Source organism: Aedes albopictus, chromosome 3, assembly GCF_035046485.1.
Source record: "Aedes albopictus strain Foshan chromosome 3, AalbF5, whole genome shotgun sequence".
In the NCBI taxonomy this organism is placed as follows: Eukaryota; Metazoa; Arthropoda; class Insecta; order Diptera; family Culicidae; genus Aedes; species Aedes albopictus.
In genome coordinates this window covers 124,956,152-124,978,850 of record NC_085138.1, presented here as the reverse complement: position 1 = coordinate 124,978,850, position 22,699 = coordinate 124,956,152, and the positions used below count along the sequence as shown (strand labels likewise).

General features: G+C 39.9%; 1 protein-coding gene across 3 annotated transcripts in view; it reads right to left on the bottom strand.

Moving 5' to 3' along the window:
* LOC109622061 (serine/threonine-protein kinase Pak) overlaps nucleotides 1-22,699 on the bottom strand; it is a 211,728-nt gene that overhangs the window by 108,164 nt on the left and 80,865 nt on the right. Inside the window, exon 1 of one of the 3 annotated variants that reach the window (XM_062858424.1) lies at nucleotides 7,239-7,726. The exons of the other annotated variants lie outside the window; for them this stretch is intronic. The gene's annotated coding sequence lies outside the window, so the exon portion shown is untranslated. Of the gene's footprint in view, nucleotides 1-7,238; nucleotides 7,727-22,699 lie in introns of those variants that run through there. 3 annotated transcript variants of the gene reach the window in all.

Here is a 22,699-nt window from a genome sequence, read left to right as displayed (position 1 = left end):
AAGGTTTATGAGACAGAAAACATAGAAAAATTGAGGTTTTTTGAAAATCGATATTCCGTACACTTTCACCGGGGACTTGGTCTTGTCTAGAGACTTGAAACGTCAAAAAACGCAGTAGGCAAGACAAAGTAGCCTAGGGCTAAAAATCTCGTTAATACAGATAAAAAAAACAAGACAAAGTTTGCCGGGTACAGCTAGTATGGCTATAACTATTTAAAGGTCAAATCAAATTGAATGAAATTTTGACACAATACATCTACATACATACTTTTTGTACAGAAAAATTTGCATTGAAATCGGTTCAGTATTTTTGGCTCTACAGTTTTGGGTAAAAAATGTGATATTTTTTTAAGTTTGTGTTTGGCCCAAGATTCTCAAATGGTAATTCTCTTGTTTCGACGATATCTCCGCCAACACTTAACCAATTTTGATGAAATTTTTATGGTATTAGCTACACATGATGTACTATTCCTGGTGAAAAAATCATCTATTTTTGTGCACGCAATCAAAAGTTATACATTATTCTCTGTGTCTCATTTTTTTTTTGAGTCCAGTCTTTAATAGAATACTTAAGTAATAAACGAATTTAAAGTGATTGAAGGTGATTCAATAAATGTCAAATTGTCATGAATCTCTGGTACATATGAAGAATAATTGAATTAAAAAAAAAGTATTTTAAGATTTTTAATCACTGATGATACTCAACTATAAACCTTTTAGCATCTGTAGCTTTATCTGTGGGAATGGCTACAGATGCACTCTATGTTCAGGATGAAAAAAATCACATCAAAAATAAACAAACGAAGAATATGAAGTTTGCAAAAATAATATCAACTTGTACCATGATAAAAACATGTTACCTGATCTCATAGCCTTCGCATGCCATGTATTTATCATGTATCTTTCTGCAAAGGACTGCATACATGTCGTACTTCTCAAATTCTGTTGCCATAGGTATGCTAGCCAGAATTGCTCCGATATAGGCAGTATGGTCAGTCAGACTGTACTTTTGGTGGTGCTTTGCGCAACACGCTCTAATCCTAGTGAACAACTTCATGTAGCGTGTAGCCTTGTATACTCTACGGTGACCGCCAAGGCTTCTAATATGTGATCAGAGCGCACACAAAAACCCCACATTCCTAGAGTAAGTAACACGCGTACTCAGCTGCCAATTTCAAATATTTGAACCAGCAAAGCAAACAGAACTCGGCATCTAAAGGAGATACGAGATTCCATCAGCATGGCGGGTAGTAGAGTATTTTGCGCTCCACGGTTCAACATCAAGGGTTTTAATCGTGCACATCACACGCCGCACGATCACTTTTGGTCGATTTCCATATAGTTTTTCCGTTGCCCCACGTTCCATAACGATATTAAGCCATTTGCGCATTCGATAGCCGGCGGTGTAGGGTATCCGAGTAGCCAGCAGCAGCGGGCGGGAAGTGTTACCAGAAGAAATTGATGTTTGATCAATCTACCACATCATTGGCGGCAATCCATGCTGGGCCTGCTTGCTGGCGGGGTCCAGCTGGGTATGCCGATCACCATCGCACAATCCGACTATCTAGCAGAGGTAACCGTAATGTTGGATGGGATTGATAGGCTTTTATAAAATATTGTGTTTAAACAGATGCAATGTTTGAAGCTTTATACAACTTTTTTCACAAATATTGGCAATCAATCAAACCCTATTTTAAAATTTGTTTTTTAAAGATTTGTAAAAAAAAATGAAAAAAAAAATCTTACAAAAACTTTTTACAAAATCAAAAAAAAAAAAAGAAAAACAAATTCAATTAAATAACAGCCAAAGTAATCTTGACGTAGTGCGTAGGATAATCAAACCATTTTTGTAACAATTTCAAATTGAATTGGTATACTCAAATTTCATGAAATTTCATTCATCGTACATTCTTGATTTAAAGTCGAATTTAGCTAAATTTTGAAAATTAAACGATCAAATTTCGATCAATTAACAGTAACCTGATGTGTCCACCATCGGATCGTGATGGAAGGCCTCTGGAGGGAATTCTTGCCAATCTCGTGCCCGGTATGTTTATCTCGGTGAAAGACGGAAAACGATCTACTTTGGCTAGATGGTGTTGCAAAATGCTTATAGATCGAGAGAGAGAGAGAGAGGCACTGCACACATAGGTACTACATATCGGCGTGCACGCAGCGATCAAGATTAGCACCAGTTTGCGTGTAATTTCTTGGATCTCGCCACACACTGCATTGGTTGACTGACTGACTGACTGACTGACTGACTATATAGAGTTTAATAGCAGCTTTTCCGGAATGGTAGTATGAAAGCGAGTGAGCGTGCGTGCGTGCGTGCCCAAGCTCTCGGATGGAATTCAGAAGATGAAGTGTTTAAGATCGTCTGCCTTGGATTGCTCCGCCGTGCCGCGGCTGAGTGTGTGAGGAATTAATGGACTTTGGCTTCCATAATGAATAGACCGGCCCACATTTGTATGGCGAGAAAAAAAAGTTGGAAAAATTCACGGGGCACCCTCTAGAATCGTGCCTTTGGATGAGAAGAACAATCTATGAAAGATTCAGCTCAATCGGTTTAAAACTGAGCTGGCGCAAATGAGTTGAAGGTTTGTATGGGATTTTCAGTCCAAATATATGGGAAATTGGATGACCTACAGTCTCTCACTCAGTACGCCGGTTCAGAGAGTTCGATTTAGCTCAGAATTGAAAGAATGGTAGTTGATACCCTAAGGAACAACTTTGTAGAAGACCATATCATGATAAAACTTAATTTAGTTGCGGTTTCAGCTAACGAAACCAGGATGAGGACATCTTCCCCCGTTTAGGGGCTGTCCATAAACCACGTGGTCATTTTTTTGAGACTTTTCAAACCCCCCCCCCCCTCGCGTGGTCATTAGTCCATACAATTTTTTTTTTCGTCCATACAAAATGGTCATTGGCCGAACCCCCCCCCCCCCCCCTCATGACCACGTGGTTTATGGACAGCCCCTTACTCTCGGTTGTTACATGCAGCACGTGTTTGACGGCCGAAGCTTGCGCGCTACATCATAGGCAGCTATGTAATTCTTCATTGTTTCGATACCCACCCAAGTGCGTGAGCAATTGAAATGAAGGACAACATAGCCGCCTATGATGAAGAGTGCAAGTTTCGAACAGCAAACACGTGCTGCATGTATCAACCGAGAGTAAACGGGGGAAGATGTCCTCATCCTGCTTTCGTTAGCTGAAACCGCAACTAAATTAAGTTTTATCATGATATGGTCTTTTACAAAGTTGTTCCTTAGGGTATCAACTATTATTTTTTCAATTATGAGCCAAATCAAACTCTTTGAACCAGCGTGCTGAATGAGAGACTGGAGGTCATCCAATTTCCCATATATTTGGACTGAAGATCCCATACAAACCTTCAACTCATTTGCGCCAGCTCAGTTTTAAACCGATTGAGCTGAAATTTTCACAGATTATTCTTCTCATCCAAAAGCACGATTCTAGAGGGTGCCCCGTGGAATTTTTCGACATTTTTGTATTTGGGCCAGTCTAATAATGAATGATGGTATAGTGGAAGATGGATGGTCAAAGCGATAGATTTCGGATCGAAGATCGATCGATGCGCGCAATGGCGATGAATAATATGGATGAAGCTGTGTTTGAATTGACTGCTGGAGGAGAATGATTATCTCATGAATGGATTAACTATGAATCAATGATTCAGCATTACAGCGTGGATTCCATTTACATTTTTCAGGCAAAGGCAGATTAGCCCTGATTTTGCTGCTTCACATGCAACCTGTAGCTCTCTAACCTAGTTTGAATCCTTTCAGAAATGATGGATGAACTCACGTCAAAAGTATAAACAGTTACTCCAAGTATTCTACTGACCGATATTTGTCTTAATTCGACAAAATTCATTGAAAGTTTAAAAAGGTAATCAGTTATTGTACCATTTAATTCCGCCCTCTTTTGCTTATTCTTTGATAGATACCTACGCGTATTTCGACTACCCCTTGTAATCTTCCTCAAGGTCAGTTATCCACTTTTTAAAGGATAAGCAAAATAGGGCGTAATTAAATGTTACAATAACTGATTACACCCATTCGAAGAGGGTATTCTGCTCAGAGGACTCGAAAAGTCTGTACTAGATTAAAAAAGTGATTGTTCGTCTAGAACAAGGGCACAGTGTTAATTTAGATCAAAAAGACCTTTGTCTTTGTTTTTGGTTGTCTAATGGCAACCGCATCTGATTCGTATGCAGAAGGTCATGGGTTTAATTCCAGGCCCATCCTTTTCCTCTTACTTTGTATCTTTCTCTTCTCTAACTCTAATATATTCATGAGTTCATAGCTGTCACTAGAACAGAAATGGTTTGAAAAAGTCGTTTTCATTCTTTGCAACTTGCACAGCACAATGTCAATCTATCACATAACGACTACAAGTTATGCAATCAAGCGAACTGTGCCACTTCTCCTTCAGAGTAATCAACACATAATCTATCAATTTTCGGGATTTTCGACCTTTTCAGTCGATAAAATTAGCGATTGTTTTATTCAACCTTTTCCAAGGACTAGAAGGTTGAATAAAAGAACCGAAACCGTCGGATGTAGTTTTCGTTGATTTTACGACTGAAAAAAAAACGAAAATCCTAAAAATCGCTGAGTGCTGCAGTGACTGTAAGGACAACTGACTGTAAGGACAACTGGCTGTAAGGACTTGACCGGCACCGGTATTGATCCAAAATGTATGAGCTGCTTAAATTGCACTTTGAGAATAAGTGGAGTGGAGTTGGATCTCAGTGCAGTTCATACCTGATTAGCTCAATCACAGAGGCGAAACCATTGGCGTGTAGAGTCAGGGTGAGCTAAGGTAAGCTACGCTATGTAAAGGTACTAAATAAGGCAAATAATAAATGAAAAAAGATTTGAAACAGAATTTAATTGAAGAAATTAATTTGGAAAATTGGTCATGGCCATAAACAATGTTTTTTTTTGTGTTTTGTTCACTCTATTAGAACGATACACTGATAAGAATTGTATGCAAATGCTCAGAACTGTGAGCCTATCTTACATTCAGATTTGGCTAAAACTGGCTTTGTCAGATACCATGTAAGCATCAATGAAAAAATCCCAGGAGGAATCTCTGAAGATGCTCCAGAAAAAATAGGAAGAAATCACATAACGAAGTTCAGAGCATTAATGAAGCAATCCCGGAAGGGATCCCTGAAGGAATCCCTGATAGGAATTCTTGATGGAATGGTGAATCCCGAAAAAAAAAACTCATTAACCTTCCGTAACACGCGTGGTTGACTACCTGCGTCAGCACCACGCTAATGCTGAGTACAAAAAGCGAGATTTTTTCAACGTGTTGTACAAAATACAACAGCGCGATCGCTCGAGGGTTAAGGAATCCCTGGATGAATCTTTGAAAGAATTCAAAAGGAATCCCTGTAGAAATTCCTGAAGAAATTCCAGAGAAAATTCCTGAAGCAATCACTGTAGGAATTCCAGGTGGAATCCTTTTAAGAATCAATGAAGAAATGCTGGAGGGAATCCCGGAAGAAATTCCTGAAGAAATATTACGAGATATCTCTGAAGGAATCTCGGGATGAACATCTAAGGAATCCGGGCAGTCATCAATGAAGGAATCCCAGAAGAAACCCCCAAAAGCATCATTGAGTAATATTTGAAGGAATCTCCGAAGAATGCATTTAAAGAAATAAGGAATGTATCAAGGATGGGATCTCACGGAAAATCCTCGAGTGGAATTCCGAAAAAAAATCACAATGAATCTCCGAAGGAATCCTTAAAGGATTCCCGAGTGGAATTCCTGAAGAAATTTTTGAAAAAAAACCCAGAATAAACTTTTAAAAGAATCCCGGGGACACCAATGAAGGAATCCCATATGTACTGACTGTGTAATATTAACAGTTCTGTTGGCACCATTTGAGTGAGTGAGTGAGTTGTCCACTATGTAGACAAAGTACAAAGTATGGAACTCATTTAAGTTTCTGAAGACTGCTGAAATGTTGAGGAATTCTCAAAATACTTATTCACTTCAGTTGTACTGGACGGATATGGGTTAATCTTATACAAAAATTGTAAGTGATTGATAGAAATTCATTATATTCAGCTTTTTAATGAAGCTAAAAGACTAGAAATCGGTTAACTTCAACGCAATATATTAGAATTTTAGTAAATATCCTATTTTAAGCGATTAGAAATAAAAAAAGCTAAAAAAACATTTCTCCTTGCTCATCAAGCAGCGTTTGAGAAATAAATAAGTGTTTCAATAATAGTGGTTTAAACATCTTGGTTTTACGACTACCGAACTTAGATAGTTCGTTCAATGAGTGGATCCAATTTGACCATATACAGAGCAATCGTTAAGTATTTGATGGCTGGTATCTCTAATACATTAGTGACCTGATTATGTCAGCCCATATTCGGACACACATTTTTTGCTCTTCGTGGACATTTAGACGGTATTTCGGATTTTCCATCCTTCTGTGTTCTGCCTTTGATGGTATGTTTTGCCAGTAGTTTCGCGACATGAATCTATTTTCGACTGTAGGATAATGAGAGCAAAAAGTTCGTCACAAAATGGGACTGACAAGATTATGTGTCCTCTCAGGAAAACATCTATCGTTCCTTTTTTTCATTGTGTGGCGGAAACGTTTGAGCTTTTCGTTATTATAGCTCTGAAACAAAGTGGCAATTGCTCAAATCTCCAGAATGGAGTAGAACGCATCACTGAAGGCACACTTTACGAAACGAATACACAATGAATTCAATTTTCTGACATCTTTGACATTTATATCGAAATTACCATGAACAGGTTTTTTGTTGCATTTACATAGTTATTTTAAAAATTAGCATCAAATAATGAAATTAGGTGGATTCATAATCTGGTAGACTCAATTGCTAAAGGCACCTAATTAAGTACCATAGAGGCTTGCATCAAAAACATAACCTCATCGAATTCTCATACGATTTGTAAACATTGCCCTCAATTTTTTTTTGAGGGCAAGGACGGCTTTATGGACCGACGCCGAAGGAAAGAAAGAGAAGGAGACAGTGATGACGTCAGCGTGCAAGCGCTCATTGATCGCCGTTCCTTACCCACCATCAGACATATTAGTAGCACAGCTAGTCCCTACCACCATCACCGGCCGGCCGCACTCTGAACCAGGTCGCGGTGCACATTCCGAAGCCGTATAACCCACATAACCCGCTTAATAGATGGATCATTACCTGATGTAATCATAGGAGAAGTCGCCATTCAAGAACGCACGCACAGCATCACCTACGCTTCGCCGCTGATTGATCACACCACTGCTGATGCACTGCACTGTCACGAACGAAACCGGTCTTCATCGATCCCCTTCCGTGGCGGGGTGCTCAAATGCTCACTGCTCAGCTCACTCGAATTAAGAAGCACTTGTGTGTGGAGATTCACTGCACCTAAACCGAGCAACCTGATGTGCTGGTGCCCTTTCTTGAGCTAGCTAACCTAATCACCTGTTTGAATCACGATAAATCATCATTAGCAGCCAGGCAGCAGCGCACTGCTTTCGGGGTCTTCACAACTGGTGGAAAATCTTCTGTCGGTATTTGTGGCCATCATTGGGCTCAACGTCGTCGGTCGGGTGCGCGTGGTGGTAATGAACGATCTCACTAGCCTAGCTGAATTACTTCGCGATGGCACCTTTAGGGAACTCGACACCACAGCCGGCCTATATCCTATGCACTGCGTATGGAACACTTGAGTGGTCCAGCGGTCATAATCTGGAATTTTAACCTAACACGGCACCGAAATGGGAGTAGTGATTATGTGGATGGATAGTTACAAAACAATCCTCTGAATAGTTGGCCTTTTTTAGTGCTCGGTCATCCAAATTGTTCTTGAGTTTTGAATAACAAATAAAACTGGGATATGAATTCCCTTAGATCACTTGACTATCACACCGAGGACCTGGGATCGAATCCAACTCCCGAAAACTCGCAAAAAGTGAGTTCTTCCTTCGAAAGGGAAGTAAAGTGTAGGTCCCGAGATAAACTAGCCTAGAGCTAAAAAACTCGTTAATACAGATAAAAAAATCCCTTAGATTTCTTGCGTCGTCTGAAATCTCACTGAACATTAGATGATCATTTGAGGTATTCTAGGCCATCCAAATCCTCCGGGAGTTACCAGTTAATTAATGGCATTTACTAAAACACAAGAAAGATCTACAAACATTATCGGATGCTGTCAGGATATTGTAATATTATAATGGTAAATTTGAATTGGTGAATTTAATCCTGAAACGTAATATAACCTCCATAACATCTACATGCTATGTAGAATTACGCAACATGATCACCTGTTATTGTCGAGTATATTGGCAGCTCACTAGACATTTTGGAAAGTCCTTCAAACAGTTCTTGAGTTCAGAACTGAAGAATTGAAGTCTACGGTAGTAATAAATCCTTTTCCAGCGTACAAAGTTGTCATTCTATCATACAAATCATCAGATTCTTGAAATTTCTGAACACAATATAAAAGCATTTTAGATAAAATAGGGCTTCCAAAATATCATATAGTTAACATTCGGCCGTTTTTTTTTTCATTACAAACTTTCAGCTTCTGGCGGCAGTATTTCTCGTGCTCCAAATGTGTTCAAACTTCATCTTCACTTTTGCCATACGAACTTCACCAAGAAATGAGCAGTGATCTTGAGCTCAAAACTGACCTGTCCTATCGCACACACCAATGTTCTGCCTGTATACGAATCTATTCTCAGGGCAGCCCTAGAAGACGCGACGCTTTTGCGCAACACTTGTCAGGAACATTTGATCCCATTTCTCGACTATCCCGCACGATCTTCCGCGACTCCCGATTGTTGGTAAACAAAAACGATCATTCAGCTGTTTTTTTTTCTCCACCCAGTCCAAATAATCCAAACACCACCGACCCGAAACGCACCGTAACCGAAACTGAAGCTATGAACTACAGACAGAGTAGGAACCGGCGCGGCGGCTCACGGTTCAGCTGGCTTTGAGCATCTAAACCACCACCACCGCTGATTTTTGTTTGGGAGTCTGTAGGTACGACGTCGACGACCACCGACCGGATCGCGGTTCGTTCGATCATAAGCGGCGACGCGACGCAAACGCGAGTCAAAACATTCATAAGCCGAGAGGATTGACTGAACGGATTCGCTCATGGGAGACGGTTTAAAATGCGGCAGGTACCTAAGTACCTCTGAACCATGCTTGCGAGCCCAACTAATGTGCATGAAGGATCGAGCTAAAGATCAAGTAAATATTTATGCTGATAGCGCCAAAGTTGCCCGAAGATTTGTTTTAATGCTCATAAAATACTTTGTAACATAAACGATGGGTTTGGTGGTCTTATGGCTACCATTATGAATAATATGCAGAAGGTCCTGGGTTGACTCAACGGCCTGTTCCTTAAATCCTTTTTAAGTCCTATCTATTTCTTCCTCTTCACGTATCGTTCGATTCTGAATTATGCTCCTAGTTCGCCACGCTGTTCGCTGCCTGACGTTTATATGCTGAGGCTGACTGACGTTGATGACTTAGGGCGGTACTGGACTCACTCAACTTCGGTGCGAGTATGCCCAGTGGTTCCGCAACATACACTATGCCCAGGGAGTCGAGAAAATTTTCCCGACCGGAACGGGAATCGAACCCGCCGTCTCTGGATTGGCGATCCATAGCCTTAACCACTAGGCTAATTGGAGATCATGCATGTGTGCTGCGAAAAGTTAGAGTTTGTCCACAAATTCCATTGAGATTACTGAACTCTTGCCGGAAGTTGCTTAGTCGGCGCGAAAAATAAACATTGTGCGCGGAAGATTCCGAAGATTCAGAAGGTCGTTTGCCGGGTGTTTGATATTCGGTGCGAAAAGTAAATAGTGTATGTGGAGGATTCGAAAGTTTTCTTGTCGGGAGTAAACAGTGAGTGGCCAGGTTTTGCATTCGTTTTGTGCCATCGGTTGACTTCAGTCTCCAGGAGAATTTTTATTCTATCTACATTAACGAGATTTTTATCCCTAGGCTAGTTCATTCGGGACCCACGCTTTACTTCCCTTCCGAAGGAAAAACTCACGTTTTTAGTGAGTTTGTCGGGAATGGGATTAAATTCCAGCTCCTCGGCCTGATAGTCACGTGCTATAACCATCACACCAGGTCCACTCCGCCTCCAGGAGAAATAATTTCAGTATTCTGGCATAAAAATCTTTCAGAGATTAAACAAAGAAAGACACTGAAATAAATTTTATTGTGGAAACTACCGATTCCATAGTAAATCTAATATCCGTACCTATGATAATCAACCAAAAACAAAATCTGTGAAGTTCACTGAAATATGATTGAAGTTACAATGTATTGCAGTAAATTTGACTAAACTGGTAGTTGCCTCGACAACAAAACATTGCCAATTTTTCCTGGAAACGCATATTACAACACAGTACACTTAATTCTGTTTTTACGCGATGGATGCGTTCGCGCAAAAAAAGATCGTGTAAAAAAAGTTCGCGTTACTTCGAGAAATCACGCAAAAAAAATCCAAAGGAAATTTTTTTTACGCGATTTGTCCTCCGCAAATGACCAAAATCGCGTAAAAAAAGTCGTGCAAAATAAAATCGCGTAAAAAAAAAGTCGTGTAAAAAAAGAATCCAGTGTATGGTTAAGAGCCAGTTCGCGAGAGCCGCAATCCCTTCTTGTATCGATGTTCTCCGATTGAGCTGAAATTTTCAGGGTTTGGTTTTCCATATAAGAGATGATATCTGGCCAAATTTCAGATTTTCCATTAGGGGGAAGTAGGGTAAAATGGCCATCAAATATTTCATGTCCAAAAATTGATAAAATCACTAAAATCGCATTAACTTCCGCAAAAGTTAACGGATTCCGCTGAAATTTTACATGAAAACTCTATTCCTATGGCACTTCCATTTGAGCCAAGCGTTGGATATTCTTTGATATTTATTTTGAAGAAACAGGTTTTTTCCATATTTTTTTTGATGATTTTCAGAGCGTCTGTTTTCGTACCAACAGTATTGCTAATTTAGAGAAAATTTTCCACTTTATGGAAGATTGAAAAGCTACCGCAGCTGTCAGACTGATGATTTTCACCAATGTATCATCAATCAGTCCAAGGATACCTTGGATCGAGCCTTGGATACGACGCCGATGACCATTGTTTGTTGTTGCTTTTCAGAACATTTCACTTTGCAAGCATGCTTTGATTTGACCAAACTTTTCAATGATACGATCATTTTCATGGCTGCGGTAGGACTTTGAAAGCTGCGGTAGAACTCGGCGGCGACCGCAGAGTGGAAAATTTTCTAAAAATCCGCAATACTAGGATGAAAAACTGAGTATGCCGTTTTGTAGGTCCACCCAAGAGCTTTCATTAGATTTGTGACTCAGATGTGCCAACTTAAAAATTAACGAAAAAAAAAAATATTTTTTGTGCGGTTTATCCCTTTTTTTTAGCTGTCTTGAGGCACGCGTTATTGCAAATTGTGTAAACGTTCTCAAACTTGATGGATTTTTCATAATTAATCTTTCACCTGAAAAGTGTTGGTTACAAAAGTCAATTTTTGTTTTGTTTTTTTTTTATTGGGGAAAGTAGGGTAAAAAGGGGTTACTGAACCCTCTATCTAAAAAAGTTTCTATTATGATCTCCGATCGAGCTCAAATTTTCTGGGTAAGTCTTTCTTTACAAAAATAGATGTTTTGCAAAATAAAAGAAATATATCTTTAGAGGGTAATGGGGTGAAAGAACCGTTGGAAATTACATGTTGATTCTGTTCAAAATTACAAAATCTACAAATACATTTTCAAAAATAGACGGATTTTCATTACATTTTGAGAAATTGCTTTGTACAGTCACTGGCATTACTTACATTGAAAATCATGCTAATGTAAATGTAAAATTCGTTAAAAGTAGGTTCAGCCTATTGCGCCATGCAGTATAGTTGTTTCTGCCACTAGTAGTGTTGCGTGCATAGACAAGATGCATTACACGAATACTACCTGAGTTACTTGTGGAAAATAGTAAGCGAAAATCAGCTGTTCCCGGCAAAATCAAATTGGCATGTTTTCAACCAGTAGATTTGCATTTGTGTTCATGACATCGCGCCGTGAGACCTCAATGGCCAACGCTTGAACAATTGGTTCAAACGATATCACAGCAACCACAGGAAAGGCTTTCGCTTGCTTTTAAACGTGACATATTGCAAGCCAGTTTGATACGCTTTTTCGCCAGTGACGTTCAGTCGAAAGTGAAATAAAGTGGCCACGAAGTGCGCGTTAGAGGGTGTTTCTTGTTGTGGTAACTATTTGCCTAAGGCTGACCATAAGTATTACAATGCTAAAGAGCTGGAATCTATAAAAGTGACCAACTTGTTAACCAAACTTTCACATGATACATTCTTTGCTAATTTCTCGGAAAAATGGTTAATCCAGCATCGTTCCGGTATTGAATTACAAGATGGTGATTTCGTATGTGCAAAGCATAAGTACAGTTTCGGAGAAAAGTGGAAGCCATTGAAAAGATGTTACCATCCGGATCATGTTTCAAATGGTGCCTTCAGCAAAGAAACAAAAAGTTTCGGGTCTACGTCCGTCGTCATCCGATCAGTACAAACTCATAAGTAAGGTTGATCCCTCTTTTCCCCTTTTCGCGACACTTTGTCGGCATCACGAGAAAACAGCAAATGTTTTAGAAAATACCACGGAGACTGAAGAAACCAACAAAAGTAATGATCTTGATGTCACTTTTGAGCAAACTGCTGATCTGGTGCAGCTGAATTCCGTATTGAATACATTGGATGTTCCAAGTGTCCGGTGTGTCATAGACGCCCCTGTGGAAAGTTTGTCCAAGAAGTTTCTTGAATCAAAACGGCTGAAGTTTCAGAAGGCAGTTTAGAAGTTGAAGAGTCTGTTTGCTGCTATTGCACCTGGACAGGAAGATAAATTCAAGAATCTTCTCTTTTTCTGCGAAGAAGATAATCTTCACAAACATGGTGAGCTGAAAGCTTTCCAGAAGATAAATGATGCAGAAAATTCAGACAAACGAGAACTGAGAGTGATTTCTTGCATCGACTGAGAAAGATTCTCACGTCAGGAAATTCAAGATCAATTGGGCTGTTCACCACCAAGGTACGTTATAGTTCTGGAATAAAATCGCACATTCTGAAGCCAATACTGACGGGCCTAAGAACTCATGCAATTGCAAATTATCTTGATTTCTGTAACCACACTAACACCAAAACGTTGAGTCGCACAAGTTTATTCAAAGTTCTGAACCTGTTTAAACCGTCACAGAGACACAGCCAGCTGGTCTCGATAACCACATGGTAGCTGGAACCGAGGGGTTAGAAGTTCTAAAGGTCTTATGCGAAAAGTTGTTCGAGAATGACAAAGACATTCTGGCAGATTTATCAAATATTCAACGCTATCTGAAACATCGTTTGTGAGTAACTGCAGCCAAAAATCAAAAGCAGCAAGCCATTGCACTGTTTTTGGTTTATCGGATCCGAAAAATACCCGGTTTTGTCAACTATGCGACCACGATCATTCTCAAGTTTACAGAACCTGTGTCAAAATATTTGAGTTGTTTGAAACCATATCTGAGAAAATCAATGCCGAAGAAGACTTAAACAGAAAAGGGGGAATGAAGTATGATTTTGATCATTCAAAAAAAGCTGTTTTGAAATGGCAGCAACACATCTTGAGACACGTACAACAGAACCAAGCGAAGTTGGATGTGTTTTCTGTGGTTCAAACTGACAATAGCAAAGCCGTGTGGATACGAGACTGGGGTCAGAAAATATTACCCATGAAATATCGCGAAGAGCTATCTTCATACTTTGGCAAAAAGAGAATGAGCATACATTTTGACGTATTTATTTTCACTGACGCGAATACCAAACAGCTCAATAAGGCAGTTTTCGTATCACTCCTTGATAACTGTAAACAAAATGCCGCTGAAACCCTAGCACTGATTCCGGCAGTTCTAGACAGATTTCGTGGATTGTATCCACAGGTTCGATCACTATTCATAAGAATGGACAATGCTGGATGTTATTCAGGTAAGTTAAATTGTTGTTGGTTAAAAATCATAGGTACGGTTATTAATTTCACTCTGGAATCTGTAGTTTCCACAGCAAAATTAATTTCAGTGTATCTAACTTTTTTGATATTTTTTATCGATTCCGCAAAGAACGCAGACATTCGGAAGGCTTTCCAAAGATGGCGTTATCAAAGTTTTCTTCTAGAATTTATCTAGGATCGTAATTTTATTAATCTAATGACAGAAATTCTTAAAAAAAAAATTTAAAGATTTTACTAACAATCAACCAGGACTTCTCTGCTTGTTTTACAAATAATTCTCTAGGGGAGCATCCATTAAGTACCTTATGCTAAAATTGGGGCGTTTCACCCCCTCCTTTCTTTGTACGGGGTATTCGTATACTTAATACTAACATCATAGCATTGTTTGTTGCTTTGTGATCTTCGAAGGGTTGGTTCTTCATAAAATTTCCAACAGAAATCATTTACAAACTTATTTTCAGGAATATTTCCGGCGATTTTTCTTTGGAAAAGTGTTTTTTCTCGTGGAATAGCGGGGCTTGAAATATTGTTTCTGCGGAGCTGAAATTTTGCACAGTTTATTTAACCCTCGAGCGATCGCGCTGTTGTAATTTGTACAACACGTTGAAAAAATATCGCTTTTTGTACTCAGCATTAATGTGATGCTGACGCAGGTAGTCAATCGCGCGAGTTACGGAAGGTTAAGGGCCAAAATGATACCCAAATGTGTATAGGCGGCATCCACAAATTACATAACGCTTTCGGAGATTTTTGCTTTGCCTAAACGGTGTATTGTATCCAATAAGTACTCAAACAAAATCAAATTATATTTATTTCACATCTGTAATTAGGGTTTACAAAATAAATTTATTTTTCGAAAGAGCATCTAACACTGACCAAATACAGCATATGGTTTGGAATTAATTGTCCTTTATCCTTCTCTGTTGATCGCTTATGTGTCATCAGTCCATTTCAGCTGGCACGCGAGCCATTTCAATGGTATTTCGTCTTATTTTAACGAGTAATGGTTTTAAGTTGAAACAAATCACCATTGTTAGTAGCAAATACGACAATAAGGGAAGAAGTATGAGATTATGTAATGGTGAAGTGAAAAACGGCTTCGTGTTTTATGTTATACAAAATTAAACGAAAATTAAATAAAAATGTCCATTGTCATGTTTTAATGAGATTTGTTGTGCTAAAGAAGCCTGGGTGCATTTTATCTTGTTGAATTACACCATTATCACTTATAAAACATGCTTGTATCCCTATTGTGATGAATTTTGTCCAAACTTATCTTTTATGATGTTTACTTTTAATATAACGGTCATTTTCAATGAAATCAGCCCAAGTTAAGCTTACTGGAAAATTTCTTATCATTTCATCACTAAAATTGTAATTTTTTAGACTTAGCATATCCATTTGGTACAATACTTGGGGTGAAAAATCAAAATTTTACCTTATGGACTCTATTTAGCTACTGTAGATTGAAAAAAAAATCGAACATTTTTCTTGCGTGTTAGAGCAAACGGATTTCATGAAATGGAAGTTTACTGCTAGAGCTAGGCTTATAAAAACAAATAGAAAATAACGTTATTCTAAACCATATGCTTTACTTCACCTACTTCCGTTGCATCAATTTGTTCAATCAGAAGCTGCAAAGAGTGCATTGAAGCTCAAAAGAACTACACAACTCTTTGATGGTGACCTGATAGGGCATCTTAGTATTCTGAAAACAATTAGTATCGGCTCTCTCGTCGTAAATAATAGTGATTGGATGAGCAAAAGATACAATTTTGAACGCTCTTTTGAAGTGATTAATCCAGGGCGAAATCTGTGGACAAATGGTGGCCCAGAACTACACCCAGGATCAATCGTATTTTACACTGATGGTTCAAAATTGAACGATCAAGTAGGGGCAGGCGTGACTGGCCCCGGGATTAACATATCAATTCCTATGGGCAAGTGGCCTACAGTTTTTCAAGCTGAAGTCCAGGCGATTTTGGAATGCAGTAATATTTGCTTACGCAGAAACTACAGACATTCAACAATTTGCATGATGTCTGATAGCCTAACAGCTCTAAATGCTTTGAAATCAGCAACATGCTCTTCTAAACTTGTATGGGAGTGTATTCAATCACTTCAACAGTTAGCTTGCCGTAATCAGGTGAAGCTATTTTGGGTTCCAGGGCACTGTGGAATTGAAGGAAATGAACAAGCCGATATGTTAGCAAGACTTGGATCGTCTCATCAATTCATAGGGCCTGAACCATTTTGTGGTGTGTCTGGTTGTTTTCTCAGAATGGAGTTTAAAGCATGGGAACATGAGAAAATAAAATCCAACTGGGAAAACACCACTATTGCGAGGCAGTCGAAACGTTTCATAAAGCCGGATGTTTCAAGTACTCGTAAAATTCTAGAACTTTCTAAAAAAGATCTTAGTTCTTTTACTGGCCTTCTAACAGGTCATTGTCCGAGCCGGTATCATCTGAAGCTAATTGGAAAACTTCAAGATGATTCATGTCGCTTTTGCGGCATAGATACAGAAGACTCGGAGCATTTGTTGTGCCGTTGCCCGGCAATTGCAGCTAAAAGAATTAGGTTCTTCGACAAGGGGCTGATAGAACCCCTCGATGTCTGGAGAACAAACGCCAATGCGGTAGTACAGTTCATCCGAACGGTGGCACCGTGTTGGGATCATGCTTACAGTCAAGGTTTGATTATTGCTAACTCCAATGGTGATACGTCAACTTGACATAGCTAAACAAAACTGGGGCATTTGTCACAATAGATCTAAAAACAGGTCGCAGTGACTTATATACCCAACAAGGAATAAAAAAAAAAAAACATATGCTGTATTTAATCAGTATTATGCGGCCCTTGAATACCTACATTCATTTTGAAAATATGAATCACAGATGTAAAATAAAATTATATTTTCTAAATTTGTGTTTGGTATGAGAACTTATTGGACACGGTGTAAATGGATGCTGACATAGGAGGGATTTTTGTTCTGTGTCAGGCTGATGCACATGTAGATTTAGATAATCACGGGCTAGCAACTACGAATTGTACGATGAGCAACGCTCATGATCATGCTGATGCCGTAAAGTGCAGCTGATCATCCTCGGTGAAAATTTTTGGAAATGGTATAAGGTGCAGAAACACAAATCACGAGTTATGTAGAAAAACAAATCGAATATGACAGACTTCAGTGGGCTGGTTACGTAACACGAATGTTGGAAGAAAGAATTGAGAAAACAATATTCAGCAGAGTACAAGGTAGATGTTGTCGATTTCTTGGTTGGTTGTGACCACAGAAGGAGACCCATTGGAACTCCAAGGAAATCGTACACCCAATTACGAAGAAGAAAAGAATCAATCATAAAGAAAAGTCATCACCCCGAAAAGTTCAATCAACAGGTCCTCCACGCTTGATTCGGAACGCTTAATAAAGTAAATTAATTAAAGTGCACTGCACAAAGTATCACACATGGAAGACAGTGAACCTCATAAAAACCTTCCGCCCAACACAACGTCACGCCGCCGGCTCGAGGAGAGGCTCTCATCAGCATAAACAAAGTGGCATTCAAATCAAAACAAACAAATTGATTTGGACCGGGTTACCGCGTCGCCGCCGTTGTGTCGTTGGCGTTGGTTGGCTGAACCGTGTCGTGGTTTGGATGAGCGTTGAACCGGTTGAACCATGCTCATCGCTAGCTTTATAAGCATAACTGCGACGGTAGATGTTGAACTTGGAATGCATTTGCATGGGTGTAGCTGGAACTTCATTACAAATAACTTTTCCATGACTTTAGGTAAATTGTCTTAATAATTTTAAATAGTTATTGCGCTGACAAACATACTTATCATTTGGAACAATTTACGATCAAAATCATCGTCATGGAAACATAAATAATCGCCCAATGCTAATCACACAGTGTTTGACAGCGCGTTAACCAGGTGGCAACAGTGAGTAAACGTCAAACAGGAGCAAAATTGATGCGAGCGCCATGAGCGAGCGCTTTTTAAACTGCGGAGTATTCGAACCAACCGTTAAAAAGATGAACATTCATTTATTTTTTCTAAATTTCACCATATGTAATCCTTTTTTCTCTAAATAGCTACGCTCCTGTGCATTTATGAACGGAACAAAACAATCTGAAATAGTTTCGTGTGCGGGGTTTTTGTTTCGAATAAACGTTAGCTACAGACCACAATAAACTCAGAGAAGATACCACACAGCATCTTTTACATCCTCTCCGCGGCGAACATGCATTTACTGCGATTGAAGCGCCGCGCTGCGGCATCCACGCGCATACCTGTCCTGTCATCGTCGTATGCGGAGCGGATGACTGACAGAGAGGAAGCGCGTTTATTTCCCCGTTTTGAAGAGGCTGCACAATAAACAAACACAATGTGAAGAGACGTTCGCGTCCGTTCGCGGTTCGTGCGGCTTGATAAACAGCTAATTATGAACAATCTAAACATACATCGTTGGCTAAAGTATGACGAGCGAGGATGCCGCGCGCCGGTCGGCCACGCTACTTAGAAAGTGATTAGCGAGGGATTTGTCATGTATTGATATTGATTCATCGCCACTTGGGATTGGTAAGTTGTTTGGAATTTATAATGCCGATGTTTATGGTAACAATATCGCAAGGATTACCGCAATCGACATTTATTGAAATCAACAAATCGGATTTATTACCCGTATAAATCTCAATCACGTGTATGGCATGGCTCACATGTACGTCCTGTCGTTCGATGATGGAAAATCTACACAGCAACAGCGGTGTAAATAGAAAAATCAAGACTTTCACCTTAACATTGTATTGCCATTTGCATTACATAATCTCCGACCGCCAGCGCCAGTCCAGCCATTCAAGTTATCCCAGAATTTATTTGAGCACTGCTCGATTACAACTCAATTACTCTTTCAAGTGCATTTAAATCCGCTCTCCAGGAACGGCGAAGTGCATGCTCGGCTGTCTGTACACTGATACGGACTCCAAGTACGGATATGATATGTAGGCACTGCGCACTTACAGCAGAAAGAACTGTAGAGGAGAGTGGAAATTTTGGTGCTTTTTTGCTAGAAGAATTCCTGGAGGAATTTTAAGAGGAATTCCTGGAGGAATCCCTAGAGAAATTTCTGGAGGAATCCCTAGAGGAATTCCTGGAGGAATCCCTAGAAGAATTCCTGGAGAATCCCTAGAGGAATTCATGGAGGATTTTTTAGAGGAATTTCTGAAGGAATCCCTAGAGGAATTGTTTGAAGGAATCCCTAGAGGAATTCCTGAAGAAATCCCTAGAGGAATTCCTGAAGAAATCCCCAGAGAAATTCCTGAAGAAATCCCTAGAGGAATTCCTGGAGGAATCCCTACAGGAATTCCTAGAGAAATTCCTAGCGGAATTCCTGCAGGAATCCCTAGAGCAATTCCTGGAAGAATTCCTAGGATTCCTGGAAGATTTTTTGAGGGATTCCTGGAGGAATCCCTAGAGGAATTCCTGGAGGAATCCCTAGAGGAATTCCTGGTAGAATCCCTAGAGGAATTCTTGGTAGAATCCCTAGAGGAATTTCTGGTAGAATCCCTAGAGGAATTCCTGGTAGAATTCCTACAGGAATTCCTGGAGGAATCCCTAGACGAATTCCTGGAGGAACCCATAGAGGAATTCCTGGAGGAATTACTAAAGGAATTTCCGAAAGAATCCCTAGAGGAATTCCTGGAGGAATCCCTAGAGGAATTCCTGGAGGAATCCCTAGAGGAATTCCTGGAGGAATCCCTAGAGGAATTCCTGGAGGAATCCCTAGAGGAATTCCAGGAGGAATCCCTAGAGGAATTCCTGGAGGAATCCCTAGAGGAATTCCTGGAGGAATCCCTAGAGGAATTCCTGGAGGAATCCCTAGAGGAATTCCTGGAGGAATCCCTAGAGGAATTCCTGGAGGAATCCCTAGAGGAATTCCTGGAGGAATCCCTAGAGGAATTCCTGGAGGAATCCCTAGAGGAATTCCTGGAGGAATCCCTAGAGGAATTCCTGGAGGAATCCCTAGCGGAATTCCTGGAGGAATCCCTAGCGGAATTCCTGGAGGAATCCTTAGCGGAATTCCTGGAGGAATCCCTAGAGGAATTCCTGGATGAATGTAGGAATCCTTGGAAAAATTCATGGAGGAATCCTTAGAAGAATTCCTGGATGAATCCCTTGAGAAATTCCTGGATGAATCCCAAGAGGAACTCCTGGATGAATTCCTAGAGAAATTCCAGGAGGAATCCCTAGAGGAATTTCTGGAGGAATTCCTGAATGTATTCCCAGAGAAATTCTTGCAGGAATTTCTAGTGGTATTCTATTAGGAGTGCCTATAAAAAAAATTTGGGAGGAATTCCCTGGTGGATACCTTGGAGAAACACCGGATGAATGCCTGAAGGAATTTCATGATGAATTCCTGGATGGATCCTGAATCATACATTTTCTTGATGTTCTAAATGTAGCTAAATCGAAACCAGAAACTTAATTCACCTCAATCTACCTTACTCTTCGAGATATTATAAAATATTCCGCATCACGTTCCATCCATATGGTGCGCTCGCGAGGATCTCGGTGGAAAGGGGACGACGAAGAACGAGAAAATCTCCCTCGAGACCACACATCACACAGCTGAGGGTAAATCACATTATCTCGAACCGACCGACCGACGGACCGACGGCACGCTACCCCAGTCACTTTAGCACTTTTCCCGTCGTCGTGGTCACACGCTGCAGTGCCTAGTGCAGCGTGCAGCAGCAGACTCTAGATCGCCTATCATAAGGCTGAATGAAGGAGAGTGCCGGCCGTCGTAACTATTAACCTACCTACCTACCTACCTACAAGACCTCGAAAGGAGACAGTGCATCGTGCCAGCGGAGAAGGTGCAGCTCATACACAATTTCTCTTTTTTGCCGCCGCGCTGTCACTGTCGCGTATTATACGTGTGTATTGCTGCGCTGACCAGTATGCTACACCGTGCACTGTAGGTACTGCTAAGGAAGAAATCGTGGCTTCGAATCCCATGATTTATGGTCCCCGTCACGGTGCCGAGTGGCTTGCGACCGGCCGTGGCAACCGGGACCAGGGTTGGTGGGACGAGTACATAGGTTGGCCAATCCCGGGATGGCGAGAGCAAAGTCACACGTCAGGTTCGCGGTCTTTGGCAATGGTCACACTATTTCGATAAGGGCTAAAGTGTCGATCAAAAGATGATACATCTGTAGCTTAGTGTAATCGAGCTGTTCTTCAATTTTATTCTTCTTGGCGTAACAGCTGGCACAAAGCCTGCTTCTCAGCTTAGTGTTCTATGAGTACTTCCAATACTGTCTGCAAAGAATTCAAGGAAATTTATTTAAGGGCCTGTCCATAAACTACGTAGACTTAGGAGGTATCTTGCTAAAGTCTACGGTCCAATCAAATTTCGAAAACTATTATCAAAATATTAGTACATACAGTGCCGGATTTAGGCCTCGGGGGGGCCCGGGGCAAACCCTATAAAGTAGAATCAAAATTTCGAAAAAATGAACCATATAATTACGTTTTTTTTCTTAATCTTATGTATTATTTAAGGCCTAATATTGAAAGCTTCTGATTTCTGAACTTCTCCAAAATTCCGACAAATAGAAAATTATTCGAACATTTAATTTGATATTTGACTCAAATGTCAAAATGCTAGCTTAAATGACATCTTGTTTAGATAGTACATATATTTTTAACTTTCATCCGAATTGAAAACTTTTATATGTACAAATTTAAGGACTTTGCGTTCAGTTAAAAATCTACATGCCTTTACATCAACATGCAGCAACTTTATTTGAGATTGCACGAGACCGACGAGTATTTCAAGATTCAGATTATACAAAGATTAGTCTCTTGGGAGCAACTGTAGCAATAAATCTTAATATCTTCAGTAAAACCAAACATAAAAATATGGAAAGTTACATCTCCAGAATTCATCATCTTCTCTTTTTCATGATAGCAGCGAACTGATGCAAATAAGTATAAGGCATTTGTTTTCAAAATATAATCATAATCAACAGACGTATGTATAATTGTATAATCATTGTGAAATAATAGATAAATTTGTGAAACTATTGAAATTTATACTGATGTACAATTACTCAAAAGCTTAATCTTTCTCGCACTCTGCTTAGAGACACTTGTTGTAGCAACTTGAAGTCACGGAAAAGTGTTTCCACTCGATAAGAACTTTCAAAAGTTTTTAGAGAAAATCGCGTATTTTTAAATACTGCACCAAAAATTATGAAACTTTTGATTTCGAATTATTCTTAAGAGAAAATCCAGATAAATGGCCAAACATAGTTTAGATACCTTTAGGAACCCAATGGATCACTAAAATAACTAAAACGGCCGCTATGAAATGAGCAGATAGCCTCAACTGACGTAACTCAACTGCTGTCACTGTGTTACCGTCCATATACGGTGGCGCTTTTGTTTTGATGCGGTGAGTAGCGGAAAAGTCGGCTTCAATGATCGATTATATGTTCTTTTTTTAGTGTGACGTCCTCACTGGGACACTGCTTCTTACCTTAGTGTTTCATGAGCACTTCCACAGTAACTAT